Source organism: Suncus etruscus, chromosome 5 (assembly GCF_024139225.1).
Source record: "Suncus etruscus isolate mSunEtr1 chromosome 5, mSunEtr1.pri.cur, whole genome shotgun sequence".
NCBI lineage: Eukaryota > Metazoa > Chordata > Mammalia > Eulipotyphla > Soricidae > Suncus > Suncus etruscus.
The window spans coordinates 146763434-146772348 of NC_064852.1; positions in this window are offsets into that span (position 1 = coordinate 146763434).

The following is an 8915-nucleotide window of genomic DNA, read 5'->3' on the forward strand; positions in this document are numbered from 1 at the left end:
AAAAAAGTGGTTCTATCAACTGACCAGAAAAGATAGTTTTAAAATTCATTAGAGGTGTTTGCCTTAGGGAAGTTTCTATGTACAAATCAAATTGGATGGCAAACCAGGCTCCTGAGGAATGCAATTAAATTTATAGGATCAGGGAGTAGAACACTCCTAGGGGAGTGTGGTGGGAGCTCAGTTTTCATTTGTATAACAATTGAAATCCTAGAGAGGGCTCTGGCCTTTGCAATGCATATAAACAACACAGTAGGTTCATATATTTGCTGGAATATTAATCTAAATACCACTGTACAACTCAATAATCAACTCTTGTTTATGTGTACTGTGTCACTAGTATTGTACTCAAGATTTGGAATAAAGCACAGTGTTTCCCATCAGAGATTTCAAAGCTTGAGGACAAAGGTAAAAAGAGCACACTGCATTTTTTGTTTGTTTGTTGTTTTTGTTTTTGAGTCACACCCGGCGGTGCTCAGGGGGTTACTCCTGGCTGTCTGCTCAGAAATAGGCTCCTGGCAGGCACGGGGGACCATATGGGACACCGGGATTCGAACCAACCACCGTTGGTCCTGGATCAGCTGCTTGCAAGGCAAACGCCGCTGTGCTATCTCTCCGGGCCCAGCACACTGCATTTTAACCCTGCCCTCTCACCTCTACAAATTTGACAAAATATGAGTGTCTGATCCAAACTAAGGCAGTTACATCACCTTGCTATTTAGCATAACTAAAATTAACTCAATTGTGAGAATGTAACAAAAGCTGAACCTAGAGTTATGCAGAAATTATTATGGTATCTCTTAGGAAACTGAATCAGTAACATAGGAAATTTCAAAAATTTAGACAAAACAAGAGTTGGGATAAGACAAAACATCCACCAAATACTTTCTAAAGTACTCAATTCTCCACACAGGGTAAGGGTTTGAGATCTTTATTTTCCAGGTATAGCAGAAGTCTATATACTCACTGTATCTAGAGTATAAGAATGTATTCTTATCCTTTAAGAAAAGTTAAAGATGTCTCACCTTTCGCCATTATTTCTGAAGGTTATGTCAATATGTAGCAACGACATCTGTACTTGTCCTCATCCCTGCTCAAATCTCTTTTCCTACAGGCTCCATGAGAACATTGCTTAAGGAAATTTTCTTTCTGAAAATCTAATTAGAATCCAAGCTGTGCACCTGGAGGTATGCAATTAAACTCACAAATCAGGTAGATTATCTATAAGATTCACTAAACTGGGTACATCCTAGTTTTGACATGAATAGTGTAATATGAAAAACACAAGCCTCCACCATCTGGTATAAATTTTCCTCTTCTCCTATTAAGTTTCTCCCTCTGACAACATAGATTCCAGTACTATATCAATTCTCTGAGGTTCAATGACTAAGAGTAGGAACAACTGCCTTATACCTATAGAAAGATCACCAGTCTCTGGAATATCAGGGGCTCTGGAGAGTGACAAAAGGAACATCATTAGTATAAATCACAGCACAGGAAAATTCTATATATGAAACTATACCAGGAGTCAGAAGGCTTCAGTAGTTATTTTGGATAGAGGTTTCAATACCTGTGCAGTCAATGCTCTGCTATATGAAAAAAGATCGATTCTATTGACTATGTTTTGCTTATGTAACTGTGTGAGAAGGATCAATTGTTATAGTGGATTCATAAGAGTAAGAAGATGTTGATGGATGAGTTTAAAAGTCATTCATAATCAAATTTCTGAAAGAGAGAAAAATCTTGACATTGGCCCAAAATAGAAAAGCTCAAAGATGAAGAATTTGCTTGGTGATGTGATAAACACATACTGAGTGATCAGTAACTATGAGAGACTTTGCTGGCATTTGGTACCAGGATTCACATTTACTCATCATTATTGAGCTTCCTGAAATTTTGCCATTTAGTTAGATCCTTTAGCATCCCAAGATTTCTTTTTTAAATCAATAGATTTTCATTACTAATCACAAAATTACTTAAATAATGATTTCAAGAGAGGAAAGACAGGACAAGAACAAACTCTCCTCAAAATATTCAATTTATGTGACTACAGCTTTATCAGAAAGCACAAACTTAAGATGAACTTAATGAAAACTTATTTTATTCAGTAGTGATTTGTTTTATTTTATTTTATTTAAGCAGTTGTGATTTACAAAGTTCTTCATAGTTGGGTTTCAGTCATACAATGAATCAGGGTCAATCCCACCAGTGTCCATCTAACTCCACCTATGTTCTCCAAGTGCATTGCATATGACCACTTGTCCTCCAGCCTTCCAGGTCAACAGGCCCATTTTAAGTTTGATTGTTAAAATTTGGGTCTTTTGATATAATTGCCTTTGGCTTGGATATTTAGTTCTGTCCTTTTTTTAACACTACCAATGCACCTGAGAACACTTGGCCTCATCTTTTCATATTTTCATATATTCCAGTCAATTTCTTTTCTTTTCCTTGCAATAATCTGGGGACCAAGGGTATTCAAAATAACTATATTTAGACCATTGCATTTTTTCATACACCACATATAATTGATATTATTCTGTATGTATCCTTCTTCTTTGGATTATTTCATTTAACATATTTTTCAGGTCCATCATGTTGCTGCAAATTGCCTGATTGCATCATTCCTTACATCTATATAGTATTCCATTATATAAATGTACCACATCTTCATGATCCGTTCACTCCTCTGTTGCTGGACATCTATATTGATTCCAAGTCTTGGCTATTGTACTGAATACCTCAATGAATAGCAGTGTGCATACATTCTTTTTGGATAAATGTTTTCCTATTTGGGGGCTAGATACCGAAAAGTGGGATTGCTGAGTCATATGGCAGCTCAATTGTGAGATTACTGAGAACCCTTCATACAGTAATGAAAACATTTTAAAGGGCATAAAAATTGTATACATAAATACAGGAGTACTTAGCCCAATATAACTTAATGAATTTATTTGCCAATATTTATTGAACAATTGTTAGATAATCAATTTCATTCTTTGTAGCTATATTGTCTAATGGTTAAACAGCTAATTAGATGGAGCTATTTAAATTGAAATTAATTTAACAAAATTGAAATCCAATTTTTTCACCTCTCTGGTCATATTTCAAGTTCCCAATAGAGATAAATGACTACATGCTCTAGTGTCTAGAATGCTGTACCAGGAAAACATTATCAAAGATCATCTATAAGATAGAAATCATCTACAAAATACCAAAATAATAACAGATTTCTATCCTTAAAGGTTTCTATAACTAGGAGATGACAACTAACAACCAAAAGGAAATAATAGGTCAGCAGCAAAGAAGAGTGTCCTGCTAGTTGTTAAGACATGATGGAATTGACTGTAAGTAGTTTTGGGAAAAATTTTTATAGGTTATCACCAAACATAAGGCCATCACAGAAGGGAAATAAAAGGCATAACTAAATGAACAAAGCTACCACCCACCTTTCAGACAGATGAAAGAAGGATTGTGATCTTGCTTCAGTACTTGATGAAATAGCTGTAAGAATAAACTAAATACTTCACTGGTCTTTTTGGAGTCAAGAAAACAAACAAGCAAAGCTCAACAGAGGGAATGTATGCTTTGCATGCAAAAAGTTCGATCCCTGACATCACTTGGTACCACTTGGAATCACGTGGAAGGAACTCCCAGCACAGAGACAGGACTATCTTCTGCAACCCACCTGATATGGCCCAAGGAAGAAAAGGAGGGTAGAAAGAGGGAGGAAGGGAGGAAAAGAGTAAGAAGTGAAAGGGAGGACAGAAAGAAGTTAGGGAGAAAAGGAAGAAAGAAAGAAAGAAAGAAAGAAAGAAGAAGAAAGAAAGAAGAAAGAAAGAAAGAAAGAAAGAAAGAAAGAAAGAAGAAAGAAAGAAAGAAAGAAAGAAAGAAAAAAGAAAGAAAGAAAGAGAAAAAGAAAGAAAGAAAGAAAGAGAAAGAAAGAAAAGAAACAAAGAAAGAAAGAAAGAGAAAAAGAAAGAAAGAAAGAAAGAGAAAGAAACAGAAAGAAGGAAAGAAGGAAGAAAGAAAGAAAGAAAGAAAGAAAGAAAGAAAGAAAGAAAGAAAGAAAGAAAGAAAGAAAGAAAGAAAGAAAGAAAGAAAGGAAAGAAAGAAAGTAGAGATTGAAGGAAAGAAAGAAAGAAAGAAAGAAAGAAAGAAAGAAAGAAAGAAAGAAAGAAAGAAAGAAAGAAAGAAAGAAAGAAAGAAAGAAAGAAAGAAAGAAAGAAAGAAAGAAAGAAAGAAAAGAAAGAGAAGGATTGAAGGAAAGAAAGGAGGAAGGAAGGGAGGGAGGGAGGGAAGAGAGGGAAGGAAAATAGTAAACAAAGGATAAATGACTGGAGTTGTAGATCCTCACCAGAATACTTGACTTGCACATATGAAGCTGTGGGTTTAATCTTTGGCAGTACAAAAACAAAAACAAGAACAAAGAAACATCATAAAGGCAGTGTACAGCAGAGGGAATGTGCTTAGCCTAGTTTATGTGAGAAGATTTCAGAAAGATGGGGAACACAGTGTTACTTCACCTGATCTAACACAAATTCAGGAGTGAAAAATGCATCTGCAAATGAAAAGGACAACTAGGAAATTCTTTCCTTTTTTTCTGCTTTTAGAACCTGTTTCAGTATTACGACCAGTGGGAATCAGCTTTTGCCTTTGGTCCATGTCTAAGTCATGTTTAATTCTATAGTGCAATGGAATGCTTAACAATGAATTTCAAATTCACTTGAATTTGCAGAAGAGCATTACATGTTGGAAGAGCATTAAACTTGAAGAGGCTGCACCTTCTTTGGAACTTATGCAGGTATTGAAAAGAAGAGGCTCCACCAATCAATTAGTTGGTGATTTTAGGGCACTACATTTTAAATAAAATTACTCAGACCTAGTAAGCATTGTTGAGATAGAAGTTTATAAGGGCTCAAAGTATATTAAGCATAAAAGCATTCAGGATTTGGGATTTCCTTCTTCCTTGATTTTTGTGATATTAAATGACCCAAGTGGGGATTACATTTTAATCTCCTGGTCTGGCTTGAAAGTAGTTCACCCAATTAATAAAAGTCAAATGTAAATTATAGGTAATTTTTACTTATAGCTTCACACAAAGACTTGAGTGCCCATGGTCCCTAAAGTTAATTGGCCTTAGAATTACTTCCTGAGCCAACCTTAGCACCTCGACATTCTGATTCTTTGACCTTGGAACAAGTTTATTTTCTAAGCACTTATTGAGTGAGTTATGGCTCTCCTGCCAAGTTAAGGCTCAGAGGGGCTGTTAATGGAGTGTATAATTTGGTGTATTTAAGAAATAATTACTATTTTTCCAGGGAACTTGTCCCAACATTACATTTGTATCAATTGACACAGATGAGAAGATAGTTGTTCAATAACAGACATCACCTAGTTTTTGTTTTATTATTAAAAAGCAACATTGCTTCTTCTAGGTTTCTGATATATTTACTTAGTCCACGAACTTTTCTTTAACTCTTTCACATCAGAAAATTACAGCTTGATTTAAAATATCAGGACTAATAATACATGTGATTCTTCTTTCTTTTCTTGTTTGTAAGCCGCACGACAGTATTCAGGCCTTAATTTTGGCTCTGTGGCCAAGGAATCACTTCTAGTAGGCGTGGGGGGACCAACCATATGGAGTTCTAGAGATTGAACCCGGGTAGGCCATGTGTAAGTCTATACTATTGCTCCAGCTCCAAATAACTCAAGTGATTAAAGGAGAGATCAAGTGCTATGTAGAAAAGTGCTGTGTCTGATTCATTTAGAAGATATCATTTATAATTATTCGTTGCCATGTTTGTATTATGCTTATTATTTTACATTTCTTTGCCTTGTATTCTATTACTGGATTTCTTCAAGTATAAGTTAGGGAGTAATAATATAATGGGACAACACAGATGATGAAGTCTAAATTTTTAAAATTGATAAATGTGTTTGTAGCCTAAATTTAAGAAGTCAATAAATATTTTATTATTAAATGATAATAATAATGAAGCAAACTTTCATTCCTCGTGCCCTTGCATCCCTTTACTTTATTATTTTTAAAGTTAGTAATGGCATTGTTTTTAGAATCTTGAAGTTGTCACGTATATGAAAATGTTTTGTATATAGCAGGAATAAGGGGTCATACACTCAATTTTACAGTAAAGCTAGAACATTGTTTATTTGTTGTTACCATAGAATAAGGAAATTCCAAGGGTTAGAGAGACAATATAATCAGTGATATATTTTTCTAAGTCTTTATACACACTGACTCATTTTCATTCCTCATGTATGATCTGCCAAAAGTAATTTCTGAGCACAAAGCCAAGAGCAGCTCTGAGCACAGTTGAGTGAGGCCCTCAACCAAAATAAATTAATAAGAAAAAATTTATTATGTTTTTTACTCAGAACTATTGGGGGGTAATTCTGATAAAAAAAAATCAACCCCGTTTATTTTCTGTTAAATCATGCAATAATATCTATATTAGCTATATATATATCTATGTATTATAATTATCTATATCTATATATTAGCTTAGATTCTGTGAAAACAGGGGCCGAAGTCATAGCACAGCTGTAGGGCGTTTTGCCTTGTACACAGCCAATCCAGGAAGGATGATGGTTCGAATTCAGATCATTTTATATACTCCACCAATCCAGAGTGATTTTTGCGCACATAGCCAGGTGTAACCCCTGAGCATCACCAGGTGTGCCTCAAAACAAAAACAAACAGATAAAACAACAATAAAAACAAAAACAAAAAAAATAGAATTCTGTGAAAACAGACTGAAATACAAATATTAATTTGTAATTAACAGTAATTATTAAAAGTAGACTAATATCTTGATGAATTGTATTTGTTTATCAATCTGTTCATGAAAAAGACTAAAAATCTTGGGGCGTGGTGAAATAGGGATCTAATACTGGTAGCCAAGCATCATAGAATTCTGTAATCCCTTTTTCGTTGTTTTTTTTTTTGGGGGGGGCCACATCATTGATGCCCAGGGGTTACTCCTGGCTTGCACTCTGAATCACTCCTGGCTTGGGGGGACCATATGGGGTGGCGGGGGATTGATCCGCGGTCCCAGTCCTAGGCTAGCGCTTGCAAGGCCTTACCTCTAGCGCCACTGCTTCAGCCCCTATAATCACTTTATATTGTGCCTATTCATCCTACAAAATTGATAGTTGTAGTACACTTTCAAAACCAATAGCTGAGATAATGCAGACATTAAATTTTAGAGAAGGCATTTATTCTTAATATATTATTAAATATAAAATAAACTTGAGGGACTGGGAAGTTAGACCAGTTGACATTCCCAACAGTGAATGAGGGCCTGCTTTTCTCCACACCCAAAAACTCTATTCAGAAAAGATATTTGCACTCCTTTGTTCATTGTACTATTCACAATAACTAAAATATGGAGACAATCCCAGTGTCCAAGAATAGATGACTTTATAAAGAAATTATCAAACAGAAAATAAAATTGCCAAGTCAGGGTGAGGTGGTGCTAGAGGTAAGGTGTCTGCCTTGCAAGTGCTAGCCAAGGAAGTACTGGGGTTCAATCCCCCGGCGTCCCATATGGTCCCCCCAAGCCAGGGGCAATTTCTGAGCGCTTAGCCAGGAGTAACCCCTGAGCATCAAACAGGTATGGCCCACAATACACACACACACACACACACACACACACACACACACACACACACACACACACAAATTGCCAAGTCAGGTAGATTGATCTCACACTGAAAACTCTCAAACCTTCTCAGAAAGGGGTGGGCATATTATGCTTCATTATGAATCTGTTACACCCACCCTGCTCTGGCATATAAATGGCCCAACTCTTAAAGTGCATGGCCGCATATGTGGTCATGTAACATCTTCAAATTTCATCATACTAATGAGATGGAAATTTCACCCAACTAATGAGATGGAAAAGTAGCGCAGAAGACTACTGAAGTCAATGAGTAAAACAATAACATAAAAAGCTCATCCAACACCAACCATTTCAGTAAATGCTCAGATAGCACAGTGGGTTGCCTTAAACACAGCCAACCTGAGTTTGATCCTCAGGATTTATGGTTCCCTAAGTCTGCCAGGAGCAATCCTTGAATCCCAAACACAGAGCCAGGCATAAACCCTGAGCATCACTGAATGTGCCCCTTAAACAAACAATAAATTACATTATAAAAGCCATGTTCTAGCACCACAAAAAATGGTAAAAATGGTAAAAGAATTAATAGTTATGACATTATGGGGCTGGAGGCATAGCACAGTGGTAGGGTGTTTGCCTTGCACATGGCCAACACAGGACGGACCCCAGGTTCCCATATGGTCCCCAGAGCCTGGGTTTCTGAGAGCAGAGCCAAGGGTGTGAGAGCGTCACCAGGTGTGGCCCCCAAACAAAAAACAAACCATAAAGTTGCATTTTATACTCTTTAAAAAGAAATTAAAAAAATGCGTGCCAGAAAGAATTTAGTGGCCGAGATTTCCCCAGGCAGGAAGTAAATAACAAGTGCATTATAGATAAGATTATAAAATGAAGGATCTTACCACTGTCCTATGTCCCAAACCTATGATTCTTATATTTTGTTGTTGGTTTTTCCTTTTTTATGGGGGGGGGTGGGGTGCATACAATGTGACGCTCAGGGATTTCTAGCTATGCGTTCAGAAATCGCTTCTGGCTTTGGGGGACCATATGGGACACCGAGAATTGAACCCAGGTCCTTCTTGGGTCAGCCACGTGAAAAGCAAACGCCCTACCACTGCGCTATTGCTCTGGCCCCGATTCTTATTTTTTAATTAAAATAATAAATAAAACAGGCCGGAGAGATAAGCGGTAGGGCTTTTGCCTTGCAAGCGACAGACCTTGGACCAACGGTGGTTCAAATCCCGGCATCCTATATGGTCCCCTGGACCTGCCAGGAGCGAT